Source organism: Cavia porcellus, unplaced genomic scaffold, assembly GCF_034190915.1.
Source record: "Cavia porcellus strain 051 isolate PalLab524CR breed Dunkin Hartley unplaced genomic scaffold, mCavPor4.1 scaffold_28, whole genome shotgun sequence".
Taxonomy (NCBI): domain Eukaryota; kingdom Metazoa; phylum Chordata; class Mammalia; order Rodentia; family Caviidae; genus Cavia; species Cavia porcellus.
Window position 1 is genome coordinate 32,348,601 of NW_026947511.1, and position 12,804 is coordinate 32,361,404.

Consider the following 12,804-nt stretch of genomic DNA (forward strand, 5'->3'; position numbering starts at 1 on the left):
GACCTTGAGCTCCCTATGTGGCCCAGGTTGGCCTTGAATTTGCAGTGATCCTCCTGCTTCAGCTTCCTGAGTGCTGGGATTATAAGCATGCACCACCATTCGCAACTGTTATTTCCCAATTTTAATGTCATATTGTGGTCATATAGGACAGTGTTCTTGTTTGGAGGGATATATACTAATTTACTCTTAAACAGTTCAGATAAAAAGTCTTTGAATTAGTTGGGCGTGATGGTGCATGCCTATAATCGCAGTACTCGAGAGACTGAGGCAGGTGGATCATTGCAAGTTCAAGACCAGTCTTGGCTACAAAGTGAGCTTAAGGCCAGCCTGAACTGCATAGCAAGACTCTGTCTCAATAAAAGACAAAAACAAAAAACAAAAACAAAAGTCTCTGAACCAGGTGTAGCAGTGCAGGTACCCTAGTTCCAGTACTCAAGAGACTGAGACAGGAGGATCACAGTGAGTTCAACACCAGCCTGGACTTTATAGCTAGACCTGCCTCTAAAAACAATAACCAGGGCTGGGGATGTAGCTTAGTGGCACAGGTGCCTGCCTAGCAAGCGTGAAGTCATGAGGTTGATAACCTAGTACGAAAACAAAAAAACAAACAAAACAATAACCAAAAAGTTTTTGTACTGTACTTTCAACTTTTCTATAAGTTTGTGTTTATATCAACAATCTAAAAATCAAGTAATTGATTTAGATATACGGTTTTTAAGTCAAAATGTTACTAACTTTACATACAATAGTGAAACACTGAAGAGAAATTAGATTCGCCATGTCTATATGTTTAATTTATTAGATTTATAAAAATTACTGGTACATGGGAGTGTCTGTAATGTCACCGAAGTATTTTTAAAAAGAAACAGAATCTATTACATTTATAAGTGCAGTCTTAAATGGATGAAGGCATTTAACTGAATGTGTAAATGGTACCAAATTATTATCTTAACACTTAAAAGTAACTGTTAAAATCTTCTAGACTTATAAATAGAACAAGGTTTTCAGCTGAAGTTCCTAATCTCTTCCCACAAGCCATTCTCAAAGGCTCCTGACCTGCATAGTTAGGTATAGACACAGCAATGACCCTGTCCCTGGTACTACATTCTTAGTTCCTTTTCTAATTGCTGAGACAAAATACCTGATGTCCAACTTAGGAGAGGAAAGGTTTATTTAGCCCACAGCTTGTGGAGGTTTCTGTCCATAATTGCTGGCTCCAAAGCGGGTTGGCACATGGTAGGGGAGCAACAGTTCATGATACAGGAAGACAACGAAAACAGAGAGAGAGAGAGAGAGAGAGAGAGAGAGAGAGAGAGAGAGCTCTTTCTGTCCCTTATACTGTATCCAGTCTACCAGGATTAGGGCGGTGCCAATCCAGTCAGTGGATTGATCCAGCAATCACCCACCTTTAATCCCTGCACCCTTTATCAAGCACTGCACTACATATCAAGAACACACTCTGGGTGCAGCCACCTCCAAAAAAGCCCTGCCCCATGACTGCATGAGGCTTTGGGGGTACTTCTAGACATACACAATAACAGGACTTATCCAGGTTAATAAGTCTGCTGATACCAGCAACAAGGCCATAGTATGGTTGTTGGTGGGATACAGTTTTAAGGAGGAGATGCACAAAGATATATGTCATGTGCCTTTTGTTGCCTACCAACTCCACAGCTGCAGAACTGTTCAGGACTTCGAATGATCACATACCAGGAAAATTAAACTGGTCGTTCTGTGTTGATATATGCACAGCCAGAGCAGTTGTCATGATTGGACAGCTTTCTGATTTCACTACTTGGGCCAAAAAGTTAATTTTGAATGTGTAATTACGGACTATGTCATCTGCAGAGAAAAAAATGACACCTGAGCCGAACAACATTTTACAAGACGTGATGAAAATTATCAGCCACACTGAAGTACACGTCCTTAGCTATCTGAATGGATTTGAGAAGAGACGGACACAGAGCACACACATCTTCTCTTGCACACAGTCACAAAACAGGTTTCTAAAGGTAGCACATGGTGGGTGTGGGGGCGCAGGCCTGTAATACCAGTACTCAGGAGGCTGAGGCAGGTGGATTGCTGTGAATTTGAGGCCATTTTGGGCTTCATAGTGAGCTCATGGCCAATCTGTGCCACATAGTGAGACTCTGTCCCAAAGATCCAAAAATAAAATAAAATAAAAAGGTAGATCACTTGATGGAGTTTTTAGTTATGAGAGCCACTCCAGAAATTTCTCTTTATAAAACAGTCACCCCTGGCAGCACACTTCAATGACACAAAAGGGGTCTCAAAAGTTTGCTTAGCTGTAAGACATTTTCAGCCATCTTTCAATTCAGGGGAAAATGATAACTGTGTTCCAGTTGGCAGATAAAGTGACTACTTTCAAAGCCAACCTGGAATTATTTATGGGGTGATCCAAAAACACTGAGTTGGAGGTTTTTTGTTCATTTGTTTTGTTTAATACCAGGAAATGAACTAAGGACCTTGTGCTTGCCACGCAGGTGCTGTGCCGCTGAGCTATATCCCTGGCTTGACGTATTTCAAATATTAGTTAAAAAAAAAATTTGAGACAGGGTCTTGCTGTGTAGTTCAGGCTTGTCTTGAACTCACTATGTAGCCCAGGCTGGCCTTGAACTCCTGGCGGTCCTCCTGCCTCGGCCACCCAAGTGTTGGGATTATAGGCCTATGCCCACACACCAGGCTTTAATCATTAGTTGGTGCATGCTCACCTATTTTGGCTTTTAAAAGAGTTTGAGTTTCGCTTCCCAAGTACAGAAGCTCCCAAACTCTGAAGTAAGGGATCTGTGACCCACTTGTGAATAAGCCAAGTGCATCAGATTGGTCTGTGTTAGAAGATGAAGCACTAGCTGCTTCAGATCCCAAATCATGATGACATTAAAAGTATGTTCCACACCAAGCATGGTGGTGCACACCTCTAATCCCAGCACTCAAGAGGCTGAGGCAGGAGGACTGCTGCAATTTCATACCAGGTTAACCTACATAGTGAGTTCAAGGCCAGCCTGAACTACACAGTAAAATATAACAAAAGAGTAGTAACTACCTCAGGCAGTTATTGAAAGGAAAAGAGGGTTGAGGTTGTAGCTCAGTTGTAGACTACTTTCCTGCCATGCGTGAGACCTTGGGTTTAGTCCCAAGTGTCACAGGAAAAAAAGAAAAGAAGGAATCAAAAGGATACTGGTCCCTACCACATAAGAGATCAGAGCAAAGGTGGTTATCATGATCATCACCACCATAATTAACAAGGCATCCACTCTCTGAACCTCTTGCTTAGAAAGGATGAGTCCCTCTTGCCGAGGGACTGGATCAGGACCCTGCAGCAAGGACTCAGACTTCAGAGAGGAGAAGCTGGCTGTGGGGAGCGTTCTGGGAGGCTGCGCTGTACTCTTACTTGCATGAGGAGGAGAAGGAAGCTGGTGTGAGAGGCAGGAGCCCTCCCCGGGCACCGTCCGCGCTGCTGGGGCGTGGCTCTTGATCTGGTGGCCCCAAGGAAAACGTGGAGTGAGAGGGCCTGGCTGAAGGGGATCTTGTCTGCGCCTCTTACAGATCATGCCAAGGGCTTTTTCACTGAGTCTGCATGGCCACATGCATGGCACAACCTATAATCCAGCTACTCAGGAAGGCAGAGGCAGGAGGGTCACAGTTTAAGGCTGGTCTGGGCAACTTAGTGAGACCCTGTCTCACAATATAATAGACAGGAGCACGCCTGTAATGCTATCGCTGGGGAGGCTGAGGCAGGAGGATTGCCATAACCCTAACCCTTATGTCAAGAAAGAGAGAGAGAGAGAGAGAGAGAGAGAGAGAGAGAGAGAGAGAGATGCTGGGAAGTGACTTAACTCAATGGTAGTGTGTTTACCTACGTGTACGAGGCCCAGTACTACAATAAAATGGGAAAGGAAAGAAAGGAAGAAAAGATAACTCAGAATAAGAGCACATGTTTACAAATTACCCGCCTGATAAGAGTCTAATACCAAAATACATTTTAAAAACTCTTAAAACTGAAACAAAAATTACACTATTCCTCTTTGGTTTTTGAGACACAATCTCACTACGTGGTGCAGGCTGGGTTACTTATGTAGCCCAGGCTAGCCACAACCTCGAGGAGATCCTCCTGCCTCAGCCACCTGAGTGCTGGGATTAGAAGTGTTCGACACCACACCTGACAAAATCCATTTTAAAACAGGCAAATAGACTGGTACACACCTGTAATACCAGCACTTGAGAGGCTGAGGAACCAAACCCGTCTCAAACAGAAGATGGCATAGAAATTCGGAGTAAGCACATGAAAATATGCTCTAAGTAGAGCTGAGAGAAATCGCTCTCCACGTGCAAGTTTGAGACCAGCCTGGGCTGCAAAGTGAGCTCAAGGCCAGCCTGAACTGCATAGTGAGACCCTGTCTCAACAACACACATGAAGAAACCCAGAAACACTAAATCTGCTGGCAGATAAACAGGTAAAACTCTTGAAGTCATATGCACAGGCAAGGACTTTCTGAAGAGAACCCCAATTACACAAAGGCTGACTCAAGAATCAACAGATGGGATCACATCAAATTAAGAAGCTTGCAACAATTCTCCTGCCTCAGCCTCCCAAGTGCTGGAATTACAGGTGTGCACCACCCCACCTGGCCTGCACTTGTGGACAATAAGTGTTGATGAGAATGTGAAAAAATTCTGCAACTTTTGTAATTGCTGGAGGTCCTGTAAAACTGTGCATCCAGTTTTGGAAACAGTTTGGCAGCTTCCCAAAAAGGTTAAACATATTGTTACCATTAAATGTCCCAGCAGCTGCTTCCTCAGGTGCATCAATAAAGAAATGAAAGTGTCAGGGCTGGGGATTTAGCTCAGCGGCATAAGCACCTGCCTTGCAAGTGTGTGGTCGTGAGTTCGATCCCTGGTACCGGTAAAAAAGAAACAGACAAAAAATTAAAAAAAAATGAAAGTGTCAGGGGTGCAGCACACCTGTAACCCCAGCACTTGGGAGGCTGAGGCAGGAGGTTTGCTGTGAGTTCGAGCCAGCCTGAAGTACATGGGGGAAGACCCTGTCTAAAAAATAAGACAAAACAAAGAAAAGAAATGAAAGCATACATCCAAACAAAGACATACACAAAAGTCAAAGTTGGGGCTGGGGATTTAGTTCAGTGGCATAAGCGCCTGCCTTGCAAGCGGGCAGTCGTGAGTTCGATCCCCGGTACCGATAAAAAGGAAAAAGCCAAAAAAAAAAGTCAAAGTCAACATTATTCAGACTAACCAAAAAGTGCTGACAACTCAGTATTCATCAGCCGATGGAGGGATAAATCACACATGTGATGAGCTGGCGCACCAGATTTTGGCATATGAATGAACAAAGCACTACTAAAAGTTACAGGGAAGGCCTTGAAAAATATGCCACCACGAGAAGAAAATTGTATATAATGTAGTTCCCTGAGTGGTCAGATCTACAGAAACAGAAAGCAGTTTTGTGGTTACCAAGGGCTGGAGGTATTAGGAGGTTATGGGGAGAGCTGTGGCCACTTCCTTTTTGGGGTGATGAAAATGTTCTCAAGTTCATTGTGGTTTCATCGTACAACCCTTACATGCTAAATATTATTGTATTATCCACTTTGAAATGCTGAATAGGGGGCTGGGGATGTAGCTCAATAGTAAAGTGCTTGCCCAGCATTCATGAAGCCCTGGGTTTAATCCCCAGTGACATAAAATAATAATACAATAAAATAGTTTGGTATGTAAATTTATTTTGAATTTATTATACTAAAAATTATCATAAGAAACATACTTGATAAATGTCTTAGATCCAAAATATTCAGGTGACACTGGCAAAGAAATGCCAGATGAGGTGGCACATGCCTACTCCCAGCATTGAGGAGCCTGAGGCAGGAGGGTCACCATGAATTTGATGCTAACCTGGGCTATACAGCGAGACTTTGTCTCAAAAACACCAAACAGAGGGGCTGGGGATTTAGCTCAGCGGCATAAGCGCCTGCCTTGCAAGCAGGTGGTCGTGAGTTCGGTTCCCTGGTACCGATAAAAAGGAAAAAGACAAAAAAAAAAAAAAAAAAAAAAAAACACCAAACAGAAAAAGAACCCGCTCATCCAGAGAGCCTTCTGTCTCTGTTCAGAACACAGCTCTGCCCAGCCACAAGAGGGCCCCGTGTGGGGCTCTCAGCCTTTTAAGAGGCAAAGAACAGTCACCATTCTGCGCTGCCCATCAGACCTGGGCCTCAGTATCCCCAGGCCATATCACTGTCCATGCAGAAGAAGCCACTTCTGATTTAGCATGGCAGAAACAGGCAGAGGCTGCTGCTTCAGGACGAGGCCTCTCCTTGAACCTTTTTCCTATCAGAAGCACAACGCAGAAGAAACCCCTGCGTTTCGCTTTGGATTTTGTTTGTTGGTTTGGTTTGGCTTTTAATTTTTGTTTTGGTTTTTTTGACAGAGTCCTGCTGTGGAGTTCAGGCAGGACTTGAACTCACTACGTAGCCCAGGTTGGCCTCAGACTAGCAGCGATCCTCCTGACTCAGCCTCCAGACTTGTTCTACTTTGGATGTGGTAGCTGGCAGAAAGAGCAGGGAGGGTGTCTGTGCGAGGCTGGGTGAGGGCGGATGTCCCAGCCTGGGCCAGAAAGTGGGCGTAGAGACAGACAGCAAGACCAGCAAGCACAAAGCCAAGGGACACCTCGCCGTTGCCATGGGACACCAGGGAAGAGAGCTGTGGACTTGGGAGGGTAGGAGGGGCTGTCTTGAAGGCTGAGAGAGGATGGACCCAGGGGTGCCTGGGACACCACCAGCTTTGGCCCCAGGGAGGGGTGCACGGCACCCGCCAGGGCTTTCAGCTGAGACCCTGCTGTCCAGCAGCCTCCTGAACTTCCAGTGGTCCAGTGAGGCGACACAGGAGGCTGAGGCAGGAAGCCATAGTAGGATCCTGTCTCAAAAAACAGAGAACAGAAAGAACACATTTGCACCTGTGGGAACACAAAAATGCGAGCACAGGAGAATGATGCAGAGGCACCGCAGTCCCTTGTGCGGTCACTGAGCTGTTGTCACAAAGGAACAAAAGTGCTCAAAAGAATAAATGCAAACAAAGGATGTCAAGAGGCGCCTTCCTTCCCCTTCACGCCCACTTCAGAAGCCCTGCAAGAGAAGCCGAAAACCACTTTGCCATTGACTTTGCAAGCGCTTAGAGGAACCTGGCAGCTATTCTGTCAGGCTGCAGGTAAATTTCAAACTTCAGGTTTCCAATCAGGATGGTGGTGCACGCCCATAATCCCAGCACTCGGGAGGCTGAGGCAGGTGGATCTCTGCAAACTAAAGGCCACCCTGGGCTACATACTGAGTTCAAGGCTGGCCTGGTAGGTAGGTAGATTAGATGGCGGCAAAGCTGACTGTAATTAACACACACATGCTGAACGCCTCCCAAAATCCTGCATGTGGACTTCTCAGGAGAACTGGAGCAGGTTTTCAACACGGCGGCCTAGACTAGACCTCAGCTTGAGACAGGGATTCCAACACCGTCTCTCAGGACCCAGACGTACAAGTTTTCGTGGGTTTCCTCCAGATTTGCACAGTACAAAAGAAGGGCAGTCCCGGGCTTGGGGTCTATCCCGGCTTCACACGGTGGCTGGTGCTGTGTTCCCCAGAGGCGGCTTGTATTTTCCTCTTGCCTTACCCTCTTTTTTTTTTTACTCCGTCCAAACTCGCTCTGCAGAGGCAACTTCTCTCCCACTCGTCAGTGTTACTTTCTTGAATAAATTTTGCCACTGCTTTCTGCTCATTTCATTCAGTTCTTTATTTGAGATGAGATGAACCTGATATCCAACTCTGGAATCCAACTCTGGAACCTGGAACCCAAACCTGGTGATGTGTTGATGGCAAGCCACTTTTTAGAAGTAAGCTCCCTGGTTAACACTGTCCCAAAACATAAACAATAACAACAATAATAAATAAATAACTAAAGGGGGAAAGTGAAAATTCAGGACCATCAGCTAAAGAGGGCTGAGGATGTAACTCACTTGTAACGGTCCAGGATTCAATCCCCAGCACTACAGAAAAAAAAAAAAAAAAAAAAAAGAATTTGAAGAGCTCAATTTTTGCTTCTCTGTCGTGGGTAAGATCAACAAAGAAAGGTAAAAACAAGCAAAACAGCAGTGGACCCCAGATATTCATCAGCTTTACATTCCTAGAATACTCATGAGTTGGGAAAAACAGCAAATATCAGATATGGTCAGAAACATGCCTATAGGGGCTGGGGATTTAGCTCAGTGACATAAGTGCCTGCCTTGCAAGCAGGCAGTCGTGAGTTTGATCCCTGGTACCGATAAAAAGGAAAAAGACAAAAAAAAACCAACCAACCAAAAAAACAAACAAACAGAAACATGCCTATAAATGCCTACTTCTTTAAACCCTAAAAATGCAATGCCACAGAATATAATTTAATTTAGTAAAATACTATATTAGTAATGCCTTAGAAAGTGCAGGGTGTTTTGATAGCATCTTAGGGATTCTCTTAGAACACCCGCGAGAACTACTCAAGGTGTAGCAAACTGCCATGCTACAGGGCAGCAGCCAATCAGCAGCAAGCAGAGCTAAATCACACTCTCAGATTGGCTACTTGCAAATCTCACGCCAAAAGAAACTTCCAGTCACCCCTACCCCACTAGTCGTCCTAAAAAAGAAAATCTGTGCTTCACTGAGACCACAGACTCTGAACTGTGACATCAAGCGGTTATACTGAATAAACCAAGGACAATCCACTTTCTTCTCAAGTACTCTTGGAACATTTTCTAGGATACATTGCATATTAGGATATAACAATTTTTTTTTTTTTTTTTTGGTCTTTTTCCTTTTTATCGGTACTGGGGATCGAACTCATGACTGCCTGCTTGCAAGGCAGGCGCTTATGCTGCTGAGCTAAATCCCAGGTATAACAATTTTTAAATTAAAAATGATTGATGGGCTGGGATTTAGCTCAGTAGCATAAGTACCTGCCTGGCAAGCGCGAGATTGTGAGTTCGATCCCCGGTACCACACACACACACACACACACACACACACACACACACACAGATCAAAACGATAAAAATAGCCTCTGATCATAATGAAATGAAAGTAGTAATTCCTCATAAAAGGAAATTTAGGGAATTCACAAATATGAAGAAATTATACAGCACAGTTTTTTATTTTTTTAATTTTTTGTCTTTTTTGGTACCAGGAATCAAATCCAGGACCTTGCACTTGTCAGGCAGGCACTTATGCCACTGAGCTATATCCCAGCCCCTATGCAGCACTTTGTTAAACAACTAGTGGGTCAAAGAAATCCCAAGAGAAATTGGAAAATATTTTAAGATAAATAAATCGAAAAGCCAACAGTTCAAAACTTATGAAAGCAGTGATGGGAAACGCATGGGTGTGAACGCCTATATTAAAAAGGTGAGAGATCTTAAATTAATAACTTTACCTTTCACCTTAAGAACCCAGTAAGGGCCCGGGAATATAGCTCAGCGGCAAAACACCTATCTGGTAAGCATGAGATCCTGAGTTTGATTCCCAGTACCAAAAAAGAAAGAGAAGGAGGGAAGGAAGGAAAGCTCAATAAGGGAAAGGTAAACTACACTCCAAACAAGTAGAGGGAGAGAAATAATAAAAATTAGAGTGGAGAGAAATGAAATGCAGAACGGTGAGACAACAGAGAATATTACAAACCCCAAACTGACTCTTTGGTAGTTGTACACACACCTGTAATCCCAGCACTGAAGAGGCTGAGTCAGGAAGGGCCTTGAATTCAAGGCCAGCCTGGGCCACAAAGTCAAAAAAAAAAAAAAAAAAAGAAAGAAAGAAAGAAGGAAAAAAATAAAAATAAAAGAGGAAGAAGGTGTAAACGAAGAAACAGAGGAAGAGAGAAGAGCAAGGCATGTGTGGCTGCACATGCTTATAGTCACAGCAGCAAAATGATTGAATCAAATTGAGTAAGAAGGGGCCAGGGATAGAGCTGAGAGGCATGTGGCTGCTTGGCAAGAGCAAGGCTCTGAGTTCAATTCCCTGTACCAAAAAAAAAAAAAAAAAAAAAACATTGAATAAGAAACAGCAGCTACGTTGGATTAGCACATTTGTCGGCCGACAGGCTTGCCGCGGGTGGGATAAAAGGGGCCGGAGAAAGAAGGCTCACTGCTGTTCCTGCCGCGGAGCTCAGGTCTTCACCTCAGATGTCTCCCTGCTCTCCTTCAGCCCCTGACAAGGACTCACCCGGGACATGGCAGTGAGCTCGCGGCTTTGGACCTGCGACTGGATCCTTCGGGTCCCTGGTGCACAGACTCAGACCTCTGCACTCTCCCACGGCTGACTGCCGGCAGCCACCGTAGGCCTTGTAATCTTCACATATTTATATATCTCACATTAAATCTGCTAGGAGGATGAAAGTTTGAACTTGGACTGGGTAATTTAGGAATTTAATGAGGCTTTCAGGGCAAAGGCCCTGAATTCAATCCACAGGACTAGGAAAAAAAATTACAATCACATCAGAAAGAATAAAATTAACAAAAAAGGTGAAGATGTTAATTGTGAACTATAATATTACTGATTCTACAGCCAGGCATGGTGGTACATACCTGTAATCCCAGAACTCAGGAGGCTGAGGCAGGAGGACTGTTGTGAGTTTGAGATCAGTCTGGGTCACAAATTGACCTCAAGGCCAGCCTAAACTGTATGGCAAGACCCTGTCTCAAAAAGACCAATCAATCAATCAATCAAACAAACTAATTCAACAGTACAAAGGTAATTACCTAACCAAAAATGAGCAAAGGGTCAGGTGTGTTGTCACACTTGTAATCACAGCACTCAGGAAACAGGCAGATGTGGTGGCACAGAGGTGCTAATTCTATCCCTGTCTGGGCTACAGAGCGAGTTCAATGCCACTGTGAACTACACAGTGAGACGGTCTCAAAAAACAAAACAAAGAAACAGAAACCCTTTACCTGTGGTAAAATTGTGGTATCTGAACTTCTGTACCTCTTAACCTCTCAATGTGCACAGTAATGTTAGCCTAGCTATTTCCTGCATCAGACCTGAATTCAAAAAATTCAGTGCATTGTGTTGCTGCATGCATTTGTTAAGACAAGGAGTATTTCCCACATAGCTTCCTCAGTGTTGCTAGGTACAATCTCTCCGTCTCTGCTCTTTCTTTCCTTTTCTAGTATTGTGGGACACTCTACCGTTGAGCTACATCCCCAGACCTTTTTATGTTTAGATTTGAGTCAGGGTCTCTCTAAATTGCCCAGTTTGGCTTCCAATTTGAGATCCTTCTGCCTCAGCCTCTCAGTGCTGGATTATGAGTGTGCAGTTCCTATAACCAGTAGCCAGGCATAGACATGATACAATGGTGAATAAGAGAGAGCTATTATTATTATTATTATTGGTACCAGGGATTGAACTCATGATCTTGTGCTTGCCAGGCAGGCGATTATGCCGCTGAGCTAAATCCACCCCCCCCCAGGAGAGCTATTTTTGGAGGGAGGATAACTTTTCATTTCAAAATGAATTGTCAAAAGCCAGATGTGATGGTGTGTATCCGTATTCCAGCATTCAGGAGGCTGAGGCAGGAAGATGTCAAGCTTCAGGCCTACCTGGACTTCCATAGGGAGTTCAAGGCCAGCCTGAATTACATAGTAAGACTATTTTAAAAAAAAGATTATAAAAACCTAAAACAAACAAGAACAACAATCAACTATCAGGCATGCTTGAGGAAGTCATGGGCTCAAACCCTACTATTGCAAGAGGAAAAAAGATTATTTTATCAAAAGTGCATGATTTGGGCCTGGGGTTTTAGGGCAGACAGCTTGCCTAACCTGGGTAAGACTGTGGGTTCCATCAACAGCAACACACACACACACACACATGCACACACACACTCATACCAAAAAGGCGTGAACTAAACCAGAGCAGAAACATCAAACTGAAAGTAAATGAAATTGTACCAAACCACTGGCCTGAAATGTTTAAAACGCCAGGGCCATGAAGAGTGGGAACGACTGAGACACTCCTCCAGATTAGAGGAAGTGGGGAAAAAAGGAAAGAAAGAACACAAGAAAATGTTGGTCCTGGCCCAAGAGAAAAACAGCTACAAAAGCCTTTATGGGGACAATTAGTTCAATTTGAACATGAATTTGAAATTAGATCACTGCAATTTAACAGTGGTACATTTTCTAAATTTGATAACTGTTCTGGAATTATTGAAGAGGATGCCTTAATGTTAGTGGCAGGAACTGTTTAGGAGTAAAAGTCTACAATTTGCTCTCAATTAGTTCATTACAAAAATAATACTGGGGCTGGGGATTTAGCTCAGCGGCATAAGCGCCTGCCTTGCAAGTGCAGTCATGAGTTCGATGCCCGGTACCGATAAAAACGAAAAAGACAAAAAAAAAAAAAATAGTAAAGATAATAATATTATGTATTACATATATCATAGTGCATTACTGTAGAATAATAAAAAATGCACCAAAAATATGAATAATTGCTGAATCTACATAATGAGTGCATGTGAATTCACTGAAGTAGTTTTTGGTTTTTTTTGTGTGTTTTTCTTTGGGACAGAGTCTCAGGATGTAGCCCAGGCTGGCCTCAAACTCACAGTGATTCTCCTGCCTCAGCCTCTCTAGTGCTGGGTGTGCACCATCACACCTGGCTGTCGATTCACTTTTTCTCCTCTTGGTCCTCTGGGCCAGGCAGGTTTAATCATTTGCATAACACAGTCTGGAGCACCCTGCCCCTTCCCTTGGAGAGAGACTTCCTCTAC